Raw genomic sequence first — 27713 nt, forward strand, 5'->3', positions numbered from 1 at the left:
GATAGAGGGGTATTTTATAATGAAAAAAAATCAGTCAGGAAGACAGTAATTCCAAATATGTATTCACCTATTAAGAAAGAAAGAGACAGAATCCTTGGATGTTAATGTGACTTGAGGCAATGTTGGAAATTTCTGTAGCTGTATATCAATAATGTAGGCCTTCAGTCTCAGATTGAAAAGCAAAGACTTAGGATAGCAAAGTGAAGAGATAGTAGAAATCTATGCATCTACCCACTTGCTTATTCTATTCAACCATTTGTCCTATCTCACTGGGTCTTACTCTAAACTTCCAATTTTAAGCAAATTACTATTTTTAGTCTGAAGCATCCTACTCAAAACAGTGAAAAATAAATATATAATTTATAAATTAAAAAATTAAACATAATCTTGCAAATAAATTAGAAAATTAGTTCTTATTAGCAGATTCTAAGGAATTTGGAAATGTCTGAGTCATCTGCTGCAGCAAACCTAATACTAAGGAAATATTAAACTTTTTCTAGGACCCCCATTGCAAGAATATCAAATTTATGGTCTTCAAAGATGATATTTTAGATTTTTTCTTTGGAATATTTTGATTGTAGATAAATCAGTCTCAGAGATATCTTGAGTAAAACAGAGATACTTTATAAAAACCGAGTTTATTCTTTTTTTCATTATGAAATATTTATTATGATTTTCTAAATAAAATCAGTGCATGGTATCACTTAAAAGTAATATCTTATTACATCTAAAATTAACAATGATTGCAAAACTGAAGTAAATATTTATTAAAATAAACTACCATATTAATACATCTTGTATTCAAATTCCCAAATTGCCACATTATTGTTTCTTTACTTTTGCTGCCTTAGTTCAGGCTGCTACAACAAAGTACAATATACTGAATGACTTCTTAAAAAAACAGAAATTTCTTTTTAATGGTTCTGGAGGCTGGAAAGTCCAAGTTCAAGACACTTGCAGATTTGGTGTCTGGTGAGGGTCAGGACCCACTTCATGGTTCATAAATGGCTGGCTGTCTTCTTGCTGTATCATCACATGCTAGGAAGAGTGAGAGGGATGTCTGGAAAAACCTCAGTTTATTCTTTACATGACTACTCTGATACCCTCGCCTCTAAGTATACGTCTCTTATCACATCCAGTTGGGAAAAAGCCTTTCTTGATGCACCTTCTTCTCTTTTATTCTTCCTTGTATCTGTTACTCTGTGTTGTAATTTTTTTTTCTTTCTTCATTTATTAACTCAACCAATGATATGCTTCTTGAAGATAAGTTTCATGCTTTACACATCTTCATATTCATCATGTCTTGTTTAGTCTCTGCTTGAGTGAATGTTGAAATACATTGCTGTGCTTAGTCACTTGGTCATGTCCGATCCTTTGCAACCACATGGACTGTAACCCACTAGTCTCCTCTGGCCATGGAATTCTCCAGGCAAGAATACTGGAGTGAGTTGCCATGCCCTCTTCCAGGGGATCTTCCCAATCCAGGGATCGAACCCAGGTCTCCCGCATTGCAAGCTTGAATCAAATCAGATAAATCTAATCAAATTTGTGACAATATTGATCTTTTTTCAAAGCAACTATTAGGGTGTATGTATATAGTTAAGTTTTTCAAATTAAAAGCAATGGAGACTCTCTTTAGCTCCTTTAAGTACAGTGAGTTTATTTTATTTTATTTTTTTAATTTTTTTACTTTATTTTAGACTTATGTATTAGTATATGACAAAAGTTCTCAGATGAACCTGAAATAGTTGTTGCTCAGAAACTCTAGGTGTGGAGTTACCTACTGACATCTAGTAGGAGCAGGGGTTCATACTTTATGGATCTACTGTTAATATGTACATATACTATGGATCATATGTTATATGAATTTAAGTTGGAGATATTAAAAAAATTAAAGCACTAACATGATTAAAAATACTCAAGTATCCACCACTCAGACTTAACAACTAATAGCGTTGTCATATTTGTTTAGCCTCTTTTTTTTGCTAGCAAAACATTACAGACAAAACAGAACACATTTTCAAGCATTCTCAATTCCATTTTTCTTCCTCTTCTCCATTAGCTAACCGTTAATGTGGATTTAAAGTATACCATTCTATATGTTTTTACTTATTTACATATAAATGCATATATTCATAATCTATATACATATTTTCTGCATTTTACTTTTTGGAGAGATTATGTTATATTAATTACTAATGTATTTGAACTTGTTTTTTTACCACCATAGTTGTTCTATCTCTGTGTGTGTTAGCCACTCAGTCATGTCCTACTCTTTGTGACCCTATGGACTGTAGCCCACCAGGCTTCTCTGTCCATGGAGTTCTCCAGGAAAGAATACTGAAATAGGTTGCCATTTCCTTCTCCAGAGGATCTCCCTGATCCAGGAATCAAACCCAGGTCTCCTGCATCACAGACAGATTCTTTACGGTCTGAGCCAGGAGGGAAGACTTCCCTTGTGTAGGGGCTTCCCTGGTGACACAGACAGTAAGCAATCTGCTTGTAGTGTGGGAGTCTGGGTTCAAGCCCTGGGCATGGAAGATCACCTGGAGAAGGGAGGAGCTGTCAACTCCAGTATTTTTGCCTGAAGAATTCCATGAGCAGAGGAGCCTGGCAGGCTACAGTCTGACTATGTGTTTTTTCTAGACCATGCTTTTTTCTCCCTCCCTCCTGCCTTCTATTGAACTGATAGAATTGTCTTTTTATCTGGACTATCAATATTTGTCAATATACTATTTTAAAGTTAAATACTTATATCATTTTAGTGACATATACTACATTTTAATATATCTAAAATATTGTTTAATGTGTCTTTTTTCTAAATAAGGAAAAGACGTGTCTACTTTAACAAACTTTATTATTCTTCACCAATCTTTTACATTGCTTAGTATTTTAATTCCACCTCATTTTTTACACGTGCAAAAATGGTTATTTAAAAATTTACATTTAATACTGTGCTTCTATATTAATATATTATTTAATTCTTTGTTCATATTTGCCACTTGCATATTACTGCTTGCATATTACAGGTGGCTTCCCTGGTGGCTCAGATGGTAAAGCATCTGTCTAAATGCCGGAGACCCGGGTTTGATTCCTGGGTTGGGAAGATCCCCTGGAGAAGGAAATGGCAATCCACTACAGGACTATTGCCTGGAAAATCCCATGGACAGAGGAGCCTGGCAGGCTATAGTACATGGGGTTGCAAAGAGTCAGACACAACTGAGAGACTTCACTTTCACTATTATTGCTTATTTCTGGGTTTACTTTTTTCCTGATTAAGTATACTTCTATTTACAAATTCCATGGACAATGTTTTCACTTAGCTTTTTTTTGGTAGTGTCTTTATTTCATCCAGAAGTTTGAATTATGGTTTAGCTGGATGACAGTTCACTTTTCCCTTCAGTGCTTTGATAATATTATTCCAAAAGTCAGCTAGCCTCAATTTTTGGTGATAAGAAGTTCACTGGCAGTCATATTGTTCAATTCTAAGTCATATCCAGTTGCAACCCATGGGCTGCAGCATGCCAGTCTTCCCTGTCCACTACCTCTGGGAGTTTGCTCAGAGTCATGTCCATTGAGTTGGTGATGCTATCTATTATCTCATCTTCTGTCGCTTTCTTCTTCTTTTGCCCTCAATCTTTCCCAACATCAGGATCTTTTCCAATGACAGGCTCTTTGCATTAAGTGGCTGAAGTATTGGAGTTTCAACTTCAGTATCAGTCCTTCCAATGAATATTCAGGATTGATTTCCTTTAGGATTGACTGGTCATAAGTACTCATTTTTATATCATTATCTTGTTCTTTTTTTCTTTTTATAGGTTTTCTAAGCACTTAAAACCCATAAATATGCTTACTTTAAAATTTCTTTCTACTTTTTTTTTCTTTTCTGTGATTCCAGATGTATATTTTTCCTATGTGTGAGTCTTGTCTGCTTTCTACTTTCATGTATGCAACAACATTTTCAGTGGTAAACTTCCTAGGGAGTCTTGTGCAAACTCCAAGCACTGGACGAATGTGGGACAGTTTTGTAGTCACCTCTCTGGTCAACTTTTTCATCAGTTCTACCTGGAGTTCTTCCAAATAGCTCAGGTGGTATATAATTGAGTTGCACACAAGTATAGGACTAAGATCTCAATCTCTTATGGGTCATAGGTCTTTTGCCTATGAACTCAAGAGCCATTGCTCAGGGAGAAGTGATTTCAGAGATTTTAAGATGCTATACTTATTTTGCTGCCAGTTTATACTAGGAGCTCAGATATAGTCTTCACTGCATGTGAGGATTGAAGTCTTGATCATTTTATTTTTTACTTGTTTTTATTGTAACATAATTGCTTTACCATATTGTGCTGGTTTCTGCCATACATCAACATGAATCAGTCACAGGCATACACATGTCCCCTCCCTCTTGAACCTCCCTCCCACCTCGCACCCCATCCCACCCCTCCAGGCTGTCACAGAGCACCAGGTTGAACTCCCTGTGTCATACCGCAAATTCCCACTGGCTATCTATTTTACATAGGGTAATGTATAGGTTTCCATGCTATTCTCTCAATTCATACCGATTTCTCCCTCCCACACTGTGTCCACAAGTCTATTCGCTATGTCTGTGTCTCCATTTTTGCCCTTCAAATAGGTTAATCAGAACCATCTTTCTAGATTACATACATATACATTAATATACAATATTTGTCTTTCTCTTTCTTACTCCACTCTGTACAATAGGCTCTAGGTTCATCCACCTCATTAGTACTGACTCAAATGTGTTCTTTTTTAAAGCTAACATTCCATTGTATATTTGTACCATAGTTTCCATATCCATTCATCTGTCGGTGGACATCTAGGTTGCTTCTATGTCTTAGCTATTGTAAAAAATGTTGCAATGAACATTGGAGTACATGTGTCTCTTTCAATTATAGTATTCTCTGGGTATATGCCCATTAGTGGGATTGCCAGATCATATGGTAGTTCTACTCCTAGTTTTTTAAGGAATCTCCATACTGTTCTCCATAGTGATTGCATCAATTTACATTCCCACCAACAGTGCAGAAGTGTTTCCTCTCCTCCACATCCTCTCCAGCATTTACTGTTTGTAGATTTTTTAATGACAGACATTCTGACTGGTGTGGGGTGATACCTCATTGTAGTTTTGATTTGCATTTCTCTAATAATGAGTGATGTTGAGCATATTTTCATTTTTGCCTGTTGCATTAAAAATTCAAGTCACTAAGGCACATACCTTATTCTCCCAGAGGCAACGTGGTTTAACTCTTGCTAATAGCTATGACTTTGGGATTATTATTAATGCTATTATTAGTTTTTATTTCTGGCATCTGGATATGTTCCTTTCTTGCTTTACAGCCTGCTTTTAATTATTTAAAATACATTAACCAGCATTACTATGTGTTCAAAGTAAGAGCAAGAGCTTCTGCTCTATTAAATCTATCCTTTAACCCAGAAGTCTGGCTCTTCTATTCCCTTAGCCTGCTTCTTTTTGAGTTTCTAACTATAGCCATTGCCCCTGAAAGCGGATAGTTTATACTGGACCACAAATGATATGCTAGCAAACAGTTTATGGATTCACTGCTTTGGGGCCAGTCTGTGTTACTGAGCTGACTCAAAGAACAACTCAAATCAGCTTCTTTTAGTAGAGGTGCTAAGCTGGGACTTGGAAAAGTAATAGGCCTGGTAGGTACTATTATTAACATATTTTGTATAGTCTAGTGTAAAACTCTACTACAATCTACTACTGAAATCAGTAGTAGATTGGATATCACTTAAGAAATGAGTCTCACATAATAGATGGGCTTAGTCACTCAGTCATATCTGACTCTTTGTGACCCCATGGACTGCAGCCCACCAGGCTCCTTTGTCCATGGGGATTCTCCAGGCAAGAATACTGGAGTGGCTTGCCATGCCCTCTTCCAGGGGATCTTCCCTACTGAGAGATCAAACCCAGGTCTCCTGCATTGCAGGTGGATTCTTTACCATCTGAGCCACCAGGGAAGCCCCATATAATAGATATGCAATAGATATGATAGATATGAGTGAGTATGCAATAGATATAATAGAGTAAATACATCAGTGAATGAATGGTCTAAGTTTTCATATAGGCTCTGTGGTCTTTTGATTTGAGCAAGAACTTCTCTGTTCCTCAACTTTAAAATAGTGAAAATAAAATTGACTCTGCCTAATTCACAGGTTGTACAAGAGCAGAATCATAAGGAGGCAGAGTATGTGGAAATATTTTGAAACTGTGAAATGCTATATAAATGTGACTTATTGCTACTGCTATGGACAGGGAGGCCTGGCACACTGCGATTCATGGGGTCACAGGGAGTCGGTCATGACTGAGCGACTGAACTGAACTGGACTGATTGTCATAATATAAGAGAAAGTTGCATTTGGATTCATAAGGCCATTTATGTAGTCTTATTATAGTCTGTGATCTGTAATGACAAAATAATAAAGATTATTAATCATCAAGCCATTCTTGATTGTATTTCATTAAAATAATATGTCATTGGTGTCAAAAATAAAGAAACAACCATAAGAATCACATTGATTGAAATGTGAGGAGACAGCCCGCTTTGTGAAGAAAACTTAGTCTTTGGAACCGGATTTCTTTGGTCTTCAAGTACTATTCTGCCACTTGATGGTTGTTGGATCTTGAGTAAGTTACTTTTTCTGAATCTTGGTTATATAACTTTTGGAATGGGGATAATTATACAAGTTTCTTATTGTTGTAGGAATGCCACAATGTAGGTCAGTGAGGGTAGGTAGACCCCACTGCCTTTCCTCTCCTCTCTCCAGCAAGTACCCTGCTGTTCGCCAATACAATCCTTAGGGCAAATTTTAAAGTTAGAGAGATTGAAAAGGTCTATATTGTTGGAAGAAGATACTTTTTTTTTTTTTAAAGGAAAGCACTCTTCATAAGCATGACTAAAAGTACATAGCTATGACTTTTTTGGGTACAGTTTTATCAGTGCAAGCCATCATAAATGTGTTTCAAGAGAAGGTCACCATCTACCAGTAATTAAGATTCATAGCCAATCACTATGGTCTGTTTCATGCAATTAATGTAATTCTCTGAATAACGCTGGATGCACGTATGTAGCCTAGGATTTTCCAGATGGGGTAATGTGTAGTGTGTTATGGACATGACATTGACTATGATTCTGTTATGCTCCTGAGGAAAAACACTGTGTTTTTTAAAATTTTCTCTCCTTTAGTTCTTCAAAAGATAATATTTTTCACAAAAATAGTTAACATGATATATCTTTGATCTGTTCTTTAAAATTAGAAAGTAACTATGAAATGTATTTGGGGAAGTTCTCTCTGTGCCTTTTATGTGTAATATTTCTCTGCTTTGTTCTGGGTTGTTGCTGAATTAATAATAATTAATTATTAATTAGTAATAATTATCAATTAATATTTGATTAGTTACTTGTTTTATAGCTCTGAATAAAAAAATTGAAACTCCTGAATAAAATATGTTAAAAACTGTTCCTAGTGTAAACAGGTTGATAAAATGCAATAGGAAGCAGACTTCTTTGAAATACTTTGATTTTAAACTTTGTTTCCCTCAAGGGCAGGTTTTGTCTCAGACTATGTGACTCATATTGAATATGGGCACTGTCATAATTGAATGAACCTTTAATTGTAGACTTTAGGTGGCTTTCACAAGGAAGAAGAATTTCTCCTTAATTAAATATCTTTGGCTAATTATCTCTGCATTAATGACCTGACTGCTATTATTCATCGAGTGGGAATCATAAATAAAGGGTTAGAGCTGCAGAGAAGTCCTAGACAAGGTCTTTTTTCCCCACTGTCTAAGACAATCGCTGTTTCTCTTCTGGGTCCTAGAAGGCCTTATAATTACTGGGAGCTTGAGCTTTGATTATTGGACACAAGACTTCTGACAAAACATCATGTTAAATCATGGCATTAGTCATGGTTTTTTAATTTACCTTAAGAAAAAAAAAAAAGAAAATTTATTGGTTCCCATGATTGAAAAATCCAGGGATTAAAAAAATACTTTCAATTCAATTCACTCAGTCACTCAGTTGTGTCTGACTCTTTGCAACCCCATGAATTGCAGAACACCAGGCCTCCCTGTCCATCATCAACTCCCAGAGTTCACTCAAACTCACGTCCATCGAATCGGTGATGCCATCCAGCCATCTCATCCTCTGTAGCCCCCTTCTCCTCCTGCCCCCAATCCCTCCCAGCATCAGAGTCTTTTCCAATGAGTCAACTCTTCGCATGAGGTGGCCAAAGTACTGGAGTTTCAGCTTTAGCATCAGTCCTTCCAAAGAACACCCAGGACCAATCTCCTTTAGAATGGACTGGTTGGATCTCCTTGCAGTCCAAGGGACTCTCAAGAGTCTTCTCCAACACCACAGTTCAAAAAGCATCAATTCTTTGGTGCTCAGCTTTCTTCACAGTCCAACTCTCACATCCATACATGACCACTGGAAAAACCATAGCCTTGACTAGACAGACCTTTGTTGGCAAAGTAATGTCTCTGCTTTTGAATATGCTATCTAGGTTGGTCATAACTTTCCTTCCAAGGAGTAAGCATCTTTAGATATTCCTGAATCCAGGGACTCAAAATAGGACTTCAGGAGTCATTCCCTCTCTATCTCTTGGCTCCTCTGTTGGTTTTATCCAAGTAATTTCTTCTTGCAAAGCAAGGCAGGTTGGTCATAGCAGCTCCTTTTCTCTCAGGAACCCCACCAGAAGATTATATTTCTTTCTGAAAATTCTTCTGGTAAGCCCATTTTAATTTCTTTGGATTGATTTGGACCATGTGGCTTTTGTAAACTATGGAGGTCAAGGAAATATGACTCATTGAGTGGATTTAAGTCATATACCCTCTTCTGAATCTAATCCTAGCTATAAAACAAGGATTGAGAAAAGGAAAGAGTTGAATACCCTAAAAAAATCAGAATTTTATTGCTGTGAATTGGGAGAATGGATTTTGAGATGTAAAATTTTTTCTCGTCATTGTGCATTTGCCACGACGTGATATTTGTGTTGAGCCTGAAATAATGAAGGAAGAAAATTCTGTAAGGTGAACAAATAGTTTTTAGAAGATAGAGTACTGGGCATTGGAAGCAAAGGGATGAGAAAGACATAGGGATAATTAAAGAATGTGGTGGTTTGGAGAAATAAGAATAGGTTGCTGTTATAGCTAAATGTCATACTAATACTAACCACCTCCATGCAGTGTCACTTTTGAGAGGGACAGGGCATGTGAGACACTAGGCATCCTTAGGACAAAAAATTTAAAAACTATACTATACAAACTTAGGTTGATGTATACAATGGAATATTACTCAGCCATAAAAGAATAAAATAATGCCATTTACAGCAACATGAATGAACCCAGAGGTTGTCATACTGAGTGAAGTCAGACAGAGGACAAGTACCATGAAATTGCTTATATGTGGAATCTTAAAAAAAATACAAAAAATTTAATTATAAAACAGAATTAGATTCAGAGATGCAGAAAACAATCTATGGTTACCAAGGGTGGATAGTAAGAGGGATACATTGAGACACTAGGATTGACATATTTATACTACTATACATAAAAAAGATAACTAATAAAGACCTACTGTATAGCGCAGGGAACTCTACTCAGTACTCTGTAATGACTTAAATGGGAAAATAATCTAAACAACAGTGGATATATGTATATGTGTAACTGGTGCACTTTGTTGTATACCTGAAACTAACACAACACTGCAAATCAACTATACTCCAATAAAAATTTCAAAAGAACAATGTTAAGTTGAAATCAAAAAGTTAATGTTCAATAGTAACTGAGGGTGGCTTGATTGTTACTTGACAATGGCTTATAAAGTGCCTATCATGTGGGACAGCTTGGAGATTATGGAGAGACTAGGCAAATGACAGTAATCATGCTTTCAAGTGAACTGTTACTAAGAAATGTTAGGAAATGTTACTGGGGCACTGTTGAATATGTAACAAATCATTACATACAAGACAGGAAGTAAAGGGCCTAGTTCTTGTCTCTCACAGGAACATTAACACAGGTCAAGGGAGAGCCCCACTGGGACAACCCTGAGGGATGGGATGGGAAGGGAGGTGGGAGGGGCGTTCAGGATGGGGGGCACATGTACACCCATGGCTGATTCATGTGAATGTATGGCAAAAACCACTACAATATAGTAAAGTAACTAGCCTCCAATTAAAATAAATAAATAAATTTACCAAAAAAAAAAAAAAAGAGAGAGAGAGAGCCCCAGAATTGTTCAGGTTCCTGACAAGAACTTTGAATCCTTCTCATCACCTTTTTGGCCTAAAAGTATTGGGACAAACCTCTTTATGTTCTTTTTCTGTTTGTATCAGTTATGTCCACAAAAGACTCTCTGGTTATCTCAAGATTGCTAAACTTCCCTCTTCATAGGTTTTTCTTATATTCTCCTCCCCACTCCCACCCCACAAGCAACCTGATCCCACCTCCATTCCATTTATCTGCTGGAATTCATCAGACCAAGTTAATCATAGGTGACACATGACTCTAAGGCTCCAAGATGACTTTCATCTTCTGCATTATAATCCATACATGGTTCTGGTCTTCCCCATTTCTGACTTAATTCCTTTCCTTTCTTCAAACACTATATCACTTTCACCAAGGCCTCTGAAAGTCATGGTCAGTAATTGGCAGAATTTCTGGTAGCCTTTATCTCTTTTCTGTAAATGACCTTCTCTTCTTACTCTAACAGAAGCTGGTTTGCCTCAAAGACACTGTTTCTTCTCTAGCCTTTTCAGGTAATGGCTATTTTCTTCCCATACCCCTTATACAACTGGACTGGCAGTAAATTGTATCCTCCTTGCTCTTTGTGCTGCTTCTAGACGACTGTCCTCACTCCTCCATAAAATCATCCAGCTTTGAATTTCATGTTTACCACCCAGATTGCCTCCTAAATATTTGCAATCATATATCAACCCCTGATCTCTCCCTCGAATTGTAATTTTAACAGCTGAATCACTGTCACTCTTTCAATCAGTTCAGTTCAGTTCAGTTGCTCAGTCGTGTCCGACTCTGCGACTCCATGAATTGCAGCATGCCAAGCCTCCCTGTCCATCACCAACTCCCGGAGTTCACTCAAACTCACGTCCATCGAGTCGGTGATGCCGTCCAGCCATCTCATCCTCTGTCGTCACCTTTTCCTCCTGCCCCCAATCCCTCCCAGCATCAGAGTCTTTTCCAATGAGTCAACTCTTTGCATGAGGTTGCCAAAGTACTGGATCTTCAGCTTTAGCATCATTCCCTCCAATAGTACTGCCTTAATTGTTGTGATTCAAATAGTCACATAGAGTATATTTTCAATACTTTAGCCTCTCAATCCTTGATCTCCTCCTGACTAGTGATCCTATATTCAATCTACCTCACTCCTTCACTGACACTAAATTATCTTTAATGTCATGAGGCTGCATAATTTAAAATTCTCATACTTTCAGTTTTAAGACCCACTCCCTGTCATTGCCTATTTTTCTATGTCTCTTGACCTAGTACTCTTATTTTAACAATTGCTTGACCTTACCAAGATCTCCAATCTATTTATCTTACCACATTTTCCTATCCCTAAACTCTCTCATGTCCTCACTGTAATTCTTATATGGCTTAAATTCCCCAGTCAATTGACATAATTATGTCTTTGCTGGCTTTATCCACCCCCATTCTAGTCAAATCCATCTCTCCACCTACTTACCACCTGCAAATTTATAGACAGATGTGGTAGAAATAAATACACATTCATGATGACTGATGCCATACCAATTTCATGACCATCATCCTCTAGTAGACTTTTATTGCTCCCCAGAAATAAAAGTATATTGCCTAGGAGTATTCACTTTTTATTTTCCATGATAACTATTTCATTTCTGGCCCACTTGTCCTAAATTTTTCTTCTCTTATTCTTACTCTAGACTGATTATCTTTATAATTTTTTCATTTAGAAAGCAATAGAAGAGAGCCAGAAAAGACAATTCTCAAATTCCCAGCACTATATCTACCTGCCCACCTAGCAGCAACCTCCTGTTCCTCTGAATTTTATGTTATTTAAGGAAACCCTTCCATTTGTGCACTATTGCCAATTCACAGTTTATTCATCCAACAATTTTCTCCTCTCTATCCTTCATCTTTAACTATCCCCTTTCTGCTTATTTACCTGTCCATGTACAACTAATTATGGATGAGGAAAAACACACAAGTAAGTATGCTGAATGGTCTCAGGTAAAAACCAGGACTACCATTATAAAGTGAGGCTTTATTATTTTAATCAGCATGGAGGAAACAGCAACAAAGCACTCCTTGATGCCACTTATACCTCAAGAAATTCCACTTCTCTGTTCTTAAAGTAAAATCCATTAAGAATTATTTTACTTTCTGTACCTAGTGCTGTTTCCTCTCTGTCTTGAACCCATTCAGAGCAGGTTTTTTCTCCTACCACTCCACAAAATGCTTCTTATCAAGCTCATCAACATTCTCTAGTTGCTAAATTTGATGGTCAATTCTCATCCTCATCTCACTTGATCCAGCCTCAGCATTTGACTTACGAATCATTTCCTTCACTGTGAAGTACTTTCTTCATTCGACTTCCAGGGCTCTACATTTTATGTGTTTTTTCTTTGCTTTTTCTTTACAAGCTTCCTGCTGGTTACTTCTCATCATGATGAACTTCCATCACTGGGATTCCTTAGAAATCTTTTGGCTGGACCTTTTCTTTTTCCAGTACATCCACCTCTTTCTAATATATTCAAATTGAAATAATATTTGCATTTCAATATGAATACGCCAATATGCATAGCAGAAAAACAAAGAGGAACTAAAGAGCTTCTTGTTGAATGTGAAAGAGGAGGGTGAAAAAACTGGCTTAAAAATCAACATTCAAAAAGCAAAGATCATGGCAAATAGATAGGGAAAAAAATGGAAACAATGGCAGGTTTTATTTTCTTGGATTCCAAAACCACTGCAGATGGTGACTGCAGCCACGAAATTAAGATGCTTGCTCCTTGGAAGGAAAGCTATGACAAACCTAGACAGCATATTAAAAAGTAGAGACATCACTTTGCTGACAAAGGTCCATGTAGTCAAAGCTACAGTTTTTCCATTAGTGATATACAGATATGAAAGCTGGAGCATAAAGAAGGCTGAGCACTAAATAATTGATGCTTTTGAATTGTGGTGTTGGAGAAGACTTTTGAGAGTCCCTTGGACAGCAAGGAGATCAAACCAGTCAATCCTAAAGGAAATCAACATCGAATATTTATTGGAAGGACTGATGCTGAAGTTGAAGTTCCAATACTTTGCCAACTTGATTGGAGAAGACCATTCATTGGAAAAGACCCTGATGCTGGAAATGATTGAGGGCAGAAGGAGAAGGGGGCAGCAGAGAATATGATGGTTGGATGGCATCACCAACTCAATGGACATGAGTTCGAGTACCCCTGGGAGATAGTGAGGGCAGGGAAGCCTGGTGTGTTGCAGTTCATGGGGTCGCAAAGAATTAGACACGACGTAGAGACTGAACAACAACAACGAATACATTCTGTTTAGTCCTTTGTCTTGAATGGCAAGTTCCCAGCACTAAGCTGACTCCTAAGCATCATCATGTTGAAGTCTGAAGCATTTTGAATTTTTAACAAACAAACAAACTGACTTTTTAATCTTGCCCCTCTGTCAAAGCTGCCACTCTATTTTTCAGTTGCTTGGGTCAAAACTATGAATTTAATTTAGTTCCATTCATAGTTTAATATCCCTCTTCTAATAGGTCAGAAAATTCTGTCAACTTAACTTTTAAATTGCAAAGCTTGCAACCACTTCTCATTGCCTCCTTGCTAACATACTGACCCAGTCCTCATTATCTCTCACTTAGTAGATTGCCATTCTTGTTCCCCTATAATTTATCCTTCACAAAATGTCCTGATAAGATGTAAAATATGTCATGTCACCCCTCTATTCAGATCTCTCCAAATGATTCCAGATCTGAATATCTTTGTGTGTTCCCTAGATCTTGTTTATGTTCAAAGTGGGCTGAACTTATTAGATTTCATCTACAAGATTCTTTGATCTCTAGATTCTGGTTGGATCCAGCAATGAGAGGAACTAACCAGAAATTTGTGGGAAGAGGAGAGTGAGGTCTAGGTAATCCTCCTGTTTCTGTATGGTCAACAAATGTTGGCTGTTTCCCTTTACTGAAAACCACAGTTGCAGTGTAGCAGCCCACTCCTCACAGACACTCCTGGTGTCTTATAATTACTCTTTCTCATTGCCATCTTAGCCTAGGGAAGTAATGCTGCTCATTGTTGCTAGTACTGTGGTAGTACTCTTATTAAGCTTATTTAACATGTTGCCTACATTTGTAAATTTAAAATTTATTAAAGTATATTTATTTTCCTCAATTTATATATGTCATCTGTTTCCTGTTGAAACTATAGAGAAAGCTTTTGCTGTTCTACTTGGAGTAAACTGATAGGAACTTACAATGACCTACAAAGACACACGTTATTGTCAAATTACTCTAGTGCCCCTGACTTCATTCCCTGTTCTCCCAGGTAGTCCTCATACTCCATGTGCAAACCACAGTACTTGTTCTTTTTTTTTTTTTTTTGACATTTTATGCCAGGAAAAATGCCAACAGTCTCAGATATGCAGATGATACTACTATAATGGCACAAAGTAAAGACAAACTAAAAAACCTCATGATGAGGGTGCAAGAGGAGAGTGAAAAAACTGGTTTAAAACTCAAAATTCAAAAAACTAAGGTAATGGCATTCAGTCCTATTACTTCATGGCAAATAGGAGGGGAAAGAGTGGAAACAGACAGATTTTTATTTTCTTGGGCTCCAAAATCAGTAGATAGTGACTGTAAGTCATGAAATTAAAAGATACTTGCTTCTTGGAAGGAAAGTTGTGACAAACTTAGACAGTGTATTAAAAAACAGGGACATCACTTTACTAACAAAGGCCTATATAGTCAAAGCTATGGTTTTTCCAGTAGTCATGTATAGATATGAGAGTTCAACCATAAAGAAAGCTGAGTGCTTTCAAATTTCAAATTGATTCTTGCAAATTGTGGTGCTGGAGAACACTTTTGAGAGTTCAAAGGATTGAAAGGCGATCAAACCATTCAATCCTAAAGGAAATCAAGCCTGAATACTCATTGGAAAGACTGATGCTGAAACTGAAGCTCCAATACTTTGGTCAGCTGATGTGAAGAGCTGACTTTTTAAAATTAATTAATTTATTTTAATTGGAGGCTAATTACTTTACAATATTGTAGTGGTTTTGCCATACATTGACATGAATCAGCCATGGGTGTACATGTGTCTCCCATCTTGAACCCTTTTCCCAACTCCCTCCATATCCCATCCCTCTGGGTTGTCCCAGTGCACCAGCTTTGAGTGCCCTGTTTCAATCATCGAACTTGGACTGGTCATCTATTTCACATATGGTAATATACATGTTTCAAAGCTATTCTCTCAAATCATCCCACCTTCAACTTTTCCCACAGAGTCCCAAAGTCTGTTCTTTACATCTGTGTATCTTTTGCTATCTCACATACAGGGTCATCATTACCATCTTTCTAAATTCCATATATATGCATTAATATACTGTATTGGTGTTTTTCTTTCTGACTTACTTCACTCTGTATAATAGGCTCCAATTTCATCCACCTCATTAGAACTGATTCAATTGTGTTCTTAATAGCTGAGTAATATTCCATTGTATGTAAGTACCACAGCTGTCTTTTTTAAAAATACCCTGATGCTGGGAAAGATTGAGTGCAGGAGGAAAAGAGGGTAACAGAGGATGAGATGGTTGGATGGCATCACTGACTTAATGCACATGAGTTTGAGCAAACTTCAGGTGACAGTTAAGGACAGGGAAGCCTGGCATGCTGAATTCTATGGGGTTGCAAAGAGTTGGACTTGTCTTAATGACTGAACAACAACAAAACATGGCCTTTATACTTGCTAGTAAATCCATTCACTCCTCCACCTCTCTTATGTCTCCACTCAAAAGCCACCTTCTCTGTGGGGTCTTTCTATGAACACTATTTAAAATGAAAAGTTCTCTCCCAATACTTCTTGTCCCATGTGTCTGATTTATCTAAATCCATAAAACTTACTCTGTATCTTAATTACTTATTAACACTTTACTTTTTCCTGTTTCCTACCACTAGGATGTAAGCCTAAAAGAGAGAAAGAAATTTAATCTGTTTTGTACACTGCTGTGTTTTGAGTTTTTACAAAAGTACTGGGCACAGAGTCAGTCCAGTTCAGTCGCTCAGTTGTGTCCAACTCTCTGCGACCCCATGAACCACAGCACACCAGGCCTCCCTGTCCATCACCAACTCCTGGAGTTCACCCAAATCCATGTCCATTGAGTCGGTGATGCCATCCAACCATTTCATCCTCTGTCGTCCCCTTCTCCTCTTGCCCTCAATCTTTCCCAGCATCAGGGTCTTCTCAAGTGAGTCAGCTCTTCGCATCAGGTGGCCAAAGTACTAGAGTTTCAGCTTCAACATCAGTCCTTCCAATGAACACCCAGGACTGATCTCCTTTAGGGTGGACTGGTTTGATCTCCTTGCAGTCCAAGGGACTCTCAAGAGTATTCTCCACCTAGTTCAAGTAGATCCTCAATATTATTGAATGAGTAAATTAATGGAAAAAAGTGGGAAAAATACAATGAGAGATTTGATAGGAAAGAAAATATTTTCTGCTAATGGTATCAGAAAAGTGATATTTGAACTGTAACCTTGAGAGTAGACATGGGAGATGAGTAGAAGGGTCTTGGGGAATTAACAATCTGAACAAAGTCACACTGATGGAAAAGTATTCAAGAAACATTGTCTCTCAGTTGGACTGGAGTGTTGACTACGTACGCAAAAGCAGAAAAATGTAAGTTGCTGAAGATAAGCTCAGAATAAAGAATGGAGTATCCCAAGTGCAGAGCAAAGCAAACCAAAACAAGTTTCATTTTGTGGAAAATGAGATGCAGATTCTTTGGGACTTGACACGTCATGGTCTAAGTTATATCCTAGAAAGACTGATTTGGTGGTGGTATCCACAAGAGTTTAAATAGGGGGAACTAGAATCACTGAAAGAAACTAGAAAAGCGATTATAAGAAGTGATGAGTCCTGAACCACAGTAGAGATGATAAACACAGAAAGGAGGGCTGTAAGATGTATTAAGAGTTTATTGACCCCTAGAGTAAACAAATACATTATACAGGGTGTTTGGAAGAACTGATCTCTTAATTACCAATTAACCCTGAATCAAATAGTACTTTATTAATTTTTTTACAGTATCACCTGAATTTTGAAACAATAAGCAGGTTTAATTTTTTTCTTCTTGAATTCATTAGCAAAAAATACTCTACAGTACATTGTAGGTAGTGATTATTTACCACAGCTTAGTGTCCTGTCGTTTTGGATTTATTTAACAGCAAGATCACAAATAGAACAGCTGCTGATGAGCACGATGCTGATTCCAGCATCAGCTGTGACTGCAGATAGTGTGAAACAGGGACAGGAGTCCTTAATGTAGGGGTGGCAACCAGGACAGGCATGGTGCAGCTGGGCCTCTTCTCACCCATACTAGGTCATGGGTCATCTGTCATCAAGCAATGCCAAGGGCAAAATTTAATGAAGTTGGATGTGGTGTTGGGACCCCCAGGATTCCAATATTGAAATTCATCTTACAAGTGATGAACAAAATCCTAAAATGCTATCTTTTATAGAACACTGCATCTGTAATGGAGTGGAGATGGAAGTAAGAAAGAGGCATGGCTTTATTACTTTGTACTCAGTGATACTGGTCATAATTAATTTATTTAACAAAACATGAATGGAAAATGTTATGTTCTCATTTTGTTGTTAAATTAAATTAGAGATTCAATAGATAGTTTCTGTCCACAGACACTTAGAGGATAGTAGGTGAAAGAGAAATACAATAAAGTATCATTCAGTAACAGAAGTCTTATGAACAATACGGTCACAGAGCAGGAATATCCAACTCTATCTGGGAATTTCATAGGTTTAAAAACATTTGAGCTGAAGTTGAAGCATTGTGTTGTGTGAACTCTCTTACATGGGGGAGGAAAAGAGCAGGCATTCCAACAGAAGTAACATTAGCAAAGGTATATAGAGCATGAAAATCCATGGCATGTTCAGAAAAGAGTACTTGGTCTGTATGTAGCTCAAATTCTTAGAATTCCTGGGGAAAAGAGAAAAATTTTGAAAGACTTTTGGGAAATAGATGAACAAGTGTTGATGAACAATTGACTCAGGTTGAGAGGGGAAGAGAGATCTCAGATCTGTTTTCATCTTGTGCAACTCAACTAGCATTTAATGTACTTATGATGAATCAGTTCCTTAGACATCTGACTTTGGATTACAGCTCAGAAGGAATCATGGATTATACCTTGAAACAAAGAGAAAAGTCTTGCTTCATTATTATACCAGCTTCTAGAATATCTGAGTTAGAAAGACACATCATGATGCTTGAATTGTATTGATGGGGAAACTATGACATAGTTGGTGCTTTGCTCAGGGTCTCATAGTAAAAGAATTATAGTGTGAATTAGAACTCAGATCTTCTAACTCCATAGATGTTACTGTTTATATACTGTGTAGTTTCAGAAGTAGTCTCCATTTATTTTTTGGCATGGTGAAATATATGAACATATATCACAATAATAAGGTCACTTGGAATTTCTTTGGGTAAAAGACAAGAGTATAAAGCTGTTAGGAAGCAAGACGGTAACTTTTTTTTTTCAATCTAATTTACAAAGTGGTGACCTTGGAATTTGACATTAAAATCAGTTTAGAGAAATTGGAGGCATCAGAGTTGAACTATGAGGAGGCTCCATATAAACTTAATGTATCTTCTCAAAGCTACTGGTACCAGGCAGTGACAGAAAACAGATAAGGGAGAACAGAAAGAAGTAAGCTGTTTAGCTTTACAAGTGAGGAATGCATGTTACAGGAATTAGGTCTAAATAAAGCACAGTTCATGATTCCTTGAGAAGAAAACTTGTACCTTTTAAATATTCTTCCAATTATAACTAGACTTGGATGCTGGTGTATATGTATGTGAGAGAGAAGGGGGTTATTTAAGCATTACTATATAAACCAAGGGCTTCCCAGTGACTCCGTGGTAAAGAATCCACCTGCAATGCAGGAGACGTGGGTTTGATCCCTAGATAGGGAAGATCCTCAGGAGAAGGAAATGGCAACCCACTCTAGTATTCTTGCCTGAGAAATTCCATTGACAGAGGAGTCTGGTGGGCTACACTCTATGGGGTTGTAAAGAGTCGGGCACGACTGAGTGACTAAACAATGACAAAGTAAACCAAAGAAGCATAAAATGTCTAGTCCAACTCCATCCATTTATGGGGTTGGGGGGCTTAGAAGTATGAGATACAGGGGATCAATGACTTGATTATTAATATATAATCATTTCAGTTCAGAGCTAAGACTAGAACCTGGGTTACTTCAAAGAGAGCAATTACCTACTCATCCTTCCTTTTGCAGCAGCTGCTTTTTGAAATAAACTGTCACTTTCGATCTCTTTAGAAGCAAGCCCAGAATAAAAGTTCTATTTTTGGACTCAACTCCAGACCAAGAATATGGCTAACCAGCTCCACTTACCTCATCCATCTGCAGTTTTCAGAGTCTGCTTGCTTCTTTGTGGAGTAGAACAGAAAGAGGGGAGGGGAAGGAAAAGAGAGAAAGAAGAGAGAGATCGAGAGACAGAAACAGAAAGAAAGACAGAGATACCAGGACTACAGATGATATCATTCTTCTCTGGCTTACAGTCTTTCACTAAACGGAAGAAATGTCCTAGCCAGAACAAGTTAGTTAGCTCTCATTTGAGTTGTGGTGCCAGCGGGTTAGCTTATTGGCTTAGGGATGAAGTTAGGAAGGCTAATGACCAATCACTTTCCTTTTCTGAACTTCAATTTATTCAACTGAAAAAGTTTTTTTCTATGTTACAGGACTGGCTCTAAAATATGTTGACAGATTCTTTGATCCTGCCTTCAAGAGCTAAATTCCCCTCTTCTTGAGTTTGGGCTGGACGTTGGGACTCGTTTCTAACCAATAGACTATTGCAGAGATAATGATACATCACTTTGGAGACTGGGTCATAGATGATACTGAGACTCTCTCTGCCTCTCTCTCTGGAATCTCTTCCTCTGGTGTAAGCCAGCTGATGTGGCATATGGATACTAAGTCACCCTACGACCCTACAGGGAGGTCTATATGGCAAGGGACTGAGGCCTCCTACAAACACCCATGTGCCTGCACTTGGAAGTGGATCCTTTATCCTCAGTGAAGCCTACAGATGACCACAGCCCTGGACACACTCTGACAGTAACCTTAGGAGTAACTCTGATTAGGAACCACCCAGCTAAGCCTCTCCCAAATTCCTAACCCACAAAGAGATGTAATCAGTAGGTGTTGTTTCAAGCTTCTATGGGGAATTCATTATATGGCAATGCAAAACAAATAGAGCTATTTTTTTACTTCTTACTTTTTCAGAAATTGATTTTTTTTTTGTAATCTTCAGTGTTTAGAGTCATATGAAATTGTATTGTCTATTCTCTAACTTTTAGGTATGAAAGATTATAATTACTCTATGTACTGTGGTAAGTACCCCAGAATTTAGTAGACTAAGGAGCTTCATTTGGACCTCTTCATTTGCTCAACTTTCTTCTATAATATCATTGTCATCTTCATCCCACTATCAAGCACATGTGCTGTGCTTAGTCACTTCAGCCATGTCTGACTCTATGCAACCCGATGGTCTGTAGCCCACCAAGGCTCCTCTGTTCATGGAATTTTCCAGGCAAGAGTACTGGAATTGGTTGCCATGCCCTCCTCCACAGAATCTTCCCAACTCAGGGACTGAACCCACATCTCTTACTTCTCCTGCATTGGTAGAGGGGTTCTTTACCACTAACACCATCTGGGAAGCCCAAGTAAATAGTTTCCACATTTTACAGCTTCACATTTATTATATAAGTTTACCTTTATGACAATCCAATGAGGTAAATATTATATTGCTCTTATTTTATATATGAGGAAATTAAAAACATGAGAGCAAAAGTGTTTGCTTGAAAATCACACAGTTTATAGGAGAGTTGTTACTCCAATTCAGGTCTTCTGACTCCTATCTAGTATTTTTTCCACTATATCAAGAGCCCATATGATGGAAGTAACCATTCAACTTTATTCCTTAATACCTGACATCCACTCCACATTTTAGCTTTCAAGTATGATATTTGGGGAATTTTATATATCATCTGTCCCTTTTTTATTACTGGGGTTTGTGAAAAAATGAATGGGTTCATTTATTCTTTTTTTTTCTCCTGACACTTCTTAAAAGTCATCAAATTGTTTTGCTTATAGCCAAGTTACTACACCTTCAACACTTTCCTGTTCTAGATGACAGATCACATGTTCTGGCCTTCTTTGTCTATGCACTTAAGTAATTACATTGGTGATTTTTATAATGTTATCATCTGCATTGGTTTTCCTCATATATTATATAATTTCATTTTAAGATATAAGAATAAAAGACTCAAGTCTTAATATGTGGGAATGAGTTTTAAGTTTTTCATTTTAAGGGAAAAAATTGTCTAGTGTATCAGGATTTTTTAACCTCTTTACGCCAAATTTGTAATATGTCACTATTGATTTTTCATTGAAATATTTGCAAACATTGTACGGACAACTTGAGGCAGTTATCCTTTACAAGATTTTATATATATATATATATATATATATATATATGTGTGTGTGTGTGTGTGTGTGTGTGTGTGTGTGTGTGTGTATAAATCATTTTGGTAGATGTATCAGTCTGGAGTAAGCTCAGTTTTTAAAAAGATGTTCAATTCTGGTTAAGAACCATTGTCCAAGGTATGTTTCAAAATATGACACCAAATTACAAATTGTGCTTGGTGCCCAGTTGCTTCAGTTATATCCCACTCTTGTGATCCCATGGACTGTGACCCATTAGGCTCCTTTGTCCATGGGATTTCCCATGCAAGATTACTGGAGTGGGTTGCCATTTCCTTCTCCGGGGGGTCTTCCTGACATGGGGATTCAAACGTATGTCTCCTGCACTGCAGGCAGATTCTTTACTGACTGAACTCCCAGGGAAGCCCAAATTATAAATTATTCACAAGCATATGACACAGTTTTAGACAATAGAAAAGCAGTAAGTTGTTATGTATACCTTTGTGTCTTAAATGAAAAATACATCAAAGATTGTATCTTGAGGTTTTTTTTTTTCAATATGGCAATAGAGTGTTAATGGTCTTATTACCTGAAGTAGGATAAAAATAGCTCATGATCTGAGTTCAGTTTATTTTGAATCTTTTTGCTTCCTTTCCATGCACCCATTTCAAAGAACATTCTTTCCATTTAAATATTTTTAAGTGTTTTTAAGTTGTCCCAAATAAAAAACTTGTAAATTATTCTCTGAAGATTTGGAATGTGTCAATAGTGTCCTCACCTCACTAGGGCATAAAACCTCTTCTTTGTTCAATATTATAACATATAACCAAATTTTATATATATATATATATATATGTATATATATGTATATATATATATATACACACACACACCTATACATGTATAACAATCACTTCAGTGTACAGCAGAAATTAACAAAACATTGTAAGCCAAGTATGGTGGTAGTGGTTTAGTCACTGATTAATGTCCGAGTCTTGTGATTCCATGGACTGTAGCCCACCAGACTACTCTGTCCATGGGATTTCCCAGGCAAGAATACTGGAGTGGGTTGTGATTTCCTTCTCCAAGGGATCTTCCTGACCCAGGAATCGAACCCATGGCTCCTGATTGCAGATGCTTTACCAGGGAGCCACCCAGGAAGCCTAAAACCAACTACGTTTAAATGTAGGAAAAAAGTTTCTTAAGCATCAATCTTTACCACTCCCAAAATAGCACTTTTTTATGATAAAATGCTATTTCACGATATTAGAAGAGTCATATAAACATTCAGATTTTAGTACAGAGAATCCAAATCATAGAGCAGATGCCTAGATAATAGTAGACTTCATAAAGTACACATTAGCATTAGTCTCTTCCTTCATCTGAGCTTTAACATGTTCAGCTTGAATTCCCTATTTAGCTTTTCAGATAAATGAATAAGTGATGCTTTCTAATGACTGTGTTACATGCTCTGCTGTGTTCTAAATGTCTTTAATTCTTCTGAGGGTTCCTGAATATTCAAAAATGAAATGGCTCATTGGCAGATAGTTTGAGCATCACATTCTTAGAGAACTAACTGAATGGAAATTAACCAAATACAGAAACTTAAAATTTTTCAATTTTTAAGAATGCTTCCCCTTAATTAGAAGCTATATTTATTGTGCATTTCTTCAGTAATTTTTCTTTGGGGAACGTTTAAATGCAAGGTCTACACTTTTCTGTACACTGTTGTTTTTTTTTGTTTTTCTCCAACAGCAATCTGACTTGACAGGTTGGCAACCTGAGGTAGGGTGTTGGCAGCAAAGTCCTTTTATTCCTTCATTACCAAAGTATGTGACATATCTCAGTTTGTAGGTCTCTTGGCTCTTCAGGCAATCTCAGTATCCCATTCTTAGACACAGATAATGTTATGTGTTTTCCAAGCTCTATTTCATTCTTCTTTCCAGGAACACAGGAAGACTGCATTTTCCAGCCTTCTCTATGACTAGATCAGTATGTGTAGCTAGTTCTGGCCAATGAATTAAGAAAGTACCAAGTATGATAATTAGTCTGAAATATAGAATAACAGGCTGCCACACATTTCAGGTTGCAATGCTAAAGAAAGTAAGCCTTTATGCCTGGACAAGTAGCATATATAAGAAATGTCTTGTTATATGAAGCTACTAAAATGTTGAGGTTATTTGTTAGCACAGCATTGCTTATGTGATTCTGATAATTATATATTATAAGCTACAGCAATCCTATCAGATTCCAAATGTCAGTGTTTGATGTTTTGTACATTAGAAATATATTCCATTAGCTACTCATTTATTCAAATGTCTCCTCGTGCTGAGGCAACTCTAAGGGTTAAACTTGCCCTATATTTTCATCTATAGCCTGTAAACACCTATAGCTTATTAAAAGGATGATTCGTAGTCCTCCTTGGCTGGAGAAAATCAGAGCCTACAAGGGTAAAAGAGGTGTTAAAGAGAGATAAAAATTACTGTTTCTTAAGCTTTTTTGTAAATCAGAATCACCTGGGAAGTTTATTCTGAGTGCAAATCTGCTCCACTCAAGAGATCCTCATATTGCATAGGATCAAGAAATATGCATTTTAATATGAAACCAAAATTGACTCTCATGTGGATGTATCTAGGAATACACTTTAAGGAACTTTAGAGTAGACTCTAATAGAGGCTATCTCCTTTTATAGCCTGAGTAGTATAAAAATATGATGGGGTTTGAAAGAATTATCATAGGTAGTTGTTTGATGCATAGAATACTTTATTTGATTATCAAGGGCCTAGACAATGTCCAGTACTTAATAAACCAGTCTCTCTGGAGTAGGGGCTTCACCTGAGATCTTCACCTGTAAGATGCCCTTCTCCAAACAATTTTTAGACACAAAGGTTTGAAAGAAGTGCCATAGGGATTGTTTGTCCTTCTGCACACATCTTTATGATTAGTTCAATTTATTATTCATAACTTTTTCAAAAACATTAGTTTAGTAACATTAGTTTACTAACCACCTCAGATCTTCACACAGGAAGTAAATATATTATTACCAGAGATTTTACTAATTATAAGAAGAAGTACTTGTAACTCATGGTGTAAATGATAGTTCCTAAAATATTATATTCTATTTTCAAGATGAACAGTGAACATATTTTTATTTTCCATAAAGAAAAATACAAATTATCTATTTGGGGAGAAAATTATAATACGATCATAGATTCTAAAAAACAAAATTATTCTACTTTTTAATACTTAAATGTTATAATATTTTAAAGTGAAATTATAGAAACCATAATATGAGAAGGTCAGTTGTCACACCACATACTTGATATGACATTTAATTTGCTGTGTATGGGTTAATATTAACTGCCTTTTTGATTGGAATGTATAACAGTTCAAGTTAAATAGTTCTAATTAGGTGGCTTTGTAAGAGGAATACTTCCACTTGAGTCTTACAAGAGTAGTCCTACAATCGGCACTGGGTCAGTGGTCAGAAGCCCAGATTAGAAGCCCAACTCTTGCTAATTGATTGAGTGTCATTAGGAAAGTCACTTAATCTGGATAATATGTTCCTGTTCTGTACTGCTTTTGTGTTAAAAAATGATGTAATAAAATCAATTTGTAAGCCATAAATAATTATGCAAATGGAGTGGTTTCACTATGGATATAAAATTGGCCAACAATTATTGAGCACTTACAATGTGCCAGACACTGTGATATGAACCTACATGAGTTATACAATTTAATACTCACAAAGTCCAATAAGTTTAATAATATTATCTCTGTTTTAGCTCACAGGAGATGGAGACCCTTAGAGCCCATGGTAAAATAGGAGAGAAGCGGGTCTCATATTTATCTCTACTTAACTTGAAACTTATTCCTGAAAAGGAAATATTCCTGTGTAAGTGAAATCCATTTAACCTACAGCCATATCAATTGAGTCAGGAATCTGCATGACCCATGAGGAAATATTTTTCTCCTTATTCACCCCACTGAAATGTCTTGTACTGAACACTACATTCAAGTGTACCGTGTTGGGTCAGGAAATAATCATATAACCTCCTTGCTTTTCTCCATACAGTACAAGTATGGTCTATGATCTGTCCGAACATCTTTTAGATTTTGGCTATATGCCAAAAATCATAACATTTTATTGGTTACATTGTGCTTATATTGTCAATGGATATTGATACTGACCAAAACTGAGCTTTTGAGATTATCCAGCTACACATTCATAGTAAGAGTTCATGTTTAATTTTTCATGCCTCTGCCACTAGTCTTTTCAATTATTTTCTTCACTTAGGAAATAATTTATAAATGACAAAAGTAATCTATCAGTTTTCCCAAACATATTTTATGGTTTGAAACACTGTGCTAATAAGGAATAAGACTGATTACAGATAACAGCATTCTCTCTCTACTTGGGATTTGGAGCAACTTACATTAGCCACTATTTAACAGATTTAGAGAGAAACTACCATCTGTCTTCCAAGTGAAGATTCCTGAACATACATCAAGAATGGATTAATCTCTTTAAGAAGGCCTGCAATGAAGAACATGAGTTGCACACTGTCATTTACTGCTGGGTGTTCAGGTGGGGTGGCCTGTCCTTTCCTAACTGTAAGTTTCTTGTTGAGTCCTATTTACTCTGGAGAGCCCTATTCCCTCATCTTATTTCTGCATGAAAAGGATCTAATCGCTTCTTGTTTCAACAGAGTTCTATATTTCTTTCCAAGGGGAGGAGTGGGATGAAAACTCTGGTTTCTTTCTCCGGCCCTCGTTCATTATTAAAAACCGAGAAAGGCTGACGTGCACTGGGCCATAGCTCATGAGGAGTCATGTTTGTGTGCTGAAGTGAGTGCTAATGTCTGGTACCACCTTTGCCTCCTTTTACTTTGCTCCTGTTCATAAGCAGTAGATTGTGCTTCTAATTTTCTTACAGTAAAACCACCATGCAGGGACCCTTTACCAGACTAGATGGAAGACACGCTATTTCCAGCTTTTTCTCCTTAATGGAGTGTTGGGTCAGTTCAGCCCTATTCTGAGTGTCTGGATGTCTTCAGTTTGGGGAGGGAATAAATGTTTTCCATTATTTCCTTGGGGCCAGTCTGTGTTCTTCAGTCTCAATATCACCAGGGTTATTTGGATACCCATTCGACACATTCTTTTTGAGTGAATACTTTAGCTCTGAAATTACAAATTAGTGGCCCTTTGGGTGAATATGTGCTTATGTGTTTAGGTTGTTTCTTTTTTTTTTAAAGTTGTTTCATAATTGACAGATTACTTAAAAATCTAGACTTTGAGATTCATTTGAAAAATGATACACTTTCAACACTGGGGCTTAATCATTGACAGGAATCAAATGAAACAGAGTGAAGGATGGTCCTTTTAAAAGAAATATATACTTCACCTCCAGGCTTAATTATCTCTATTTTCTCCCTGACTTGGAAATCAAATGCTATGTGCCTTTTATGATTGTATTAAAATATTTAAAGAGATATTTATCTCTATCTATGTCCATATACACATGAGTACTAGAGGAAGAACATTGTATTATACTTATATGTGGCCCTCTTTTCTCCTTTTTCTTACATTTTGACCCTTGTAGGCACTTGAATGACTATCCTCAGAATTCCAAATGAGAAGAAGGGATGGATGGACCAAACTCTACCCTAACCCCTAACCATACTGAATTTTTCAGCTGTCATTTCTAAAATTATAAGGATATTTTTGTATAGCTCTTCATTTCCTTTGAGACATTTTCTCATTCTCTTTTGGCCCTTTCCTAGATCATTCCTAGAAAGAAACTAAAGACACATCTCAGCTTTCCTAGTACCCAAACCAAATCTCAAATTCCTTAGAGAGAATAGTCTTCAGATATGAATGTAAAAGCCATAAAAAAGTAGAAGGGAAAGAGAGAGGTAAAAATTTGTTAG

At 36.9% G+C, this 27713-nt stretch overlaps 1 protein-coding gene across 2 annotated transcripts in view; it reads right to left on the minus strand.

Moving 5' to 3' along the window:
* Positions 1-27713, minus strand: part of IL1RAP (interleukin 1 receptor accessory protein) — a 243594-nt gene that overhangs the window by 71629 nt on the left and 144252 nt on the right. The window contains exon 13 of one of the 2 annotated variants that reach the window (XR_009735600.1): positions 17218-18256. The exons of the other annotated variant lie outside the window; for it this stretch is intronic. The gene's annotated coding sequence lies outside the window, so the exon portion shown is untranslated. Of the gene's footprint in view, positions 1-17217; positions 18257-27713 lie in introns of those variants that run through there. 2 annotated transcript variants of the gene reach the window in all.

Source organism: Bos javanicus, chromosome 1, assembly GCF_032452875.1.
Source record: "Bos javanicus breed banteng chromosome 1, ARS-OSU_banteng_1.0, whole genome shotgun sequence".
NCBI classification, from domain to species: domain Eukaryota; kingdom Metazoa; phylum Chordata; class Mammalia; order Artiodactyla; family Bovidae; genus Bos; species Bos javanicus.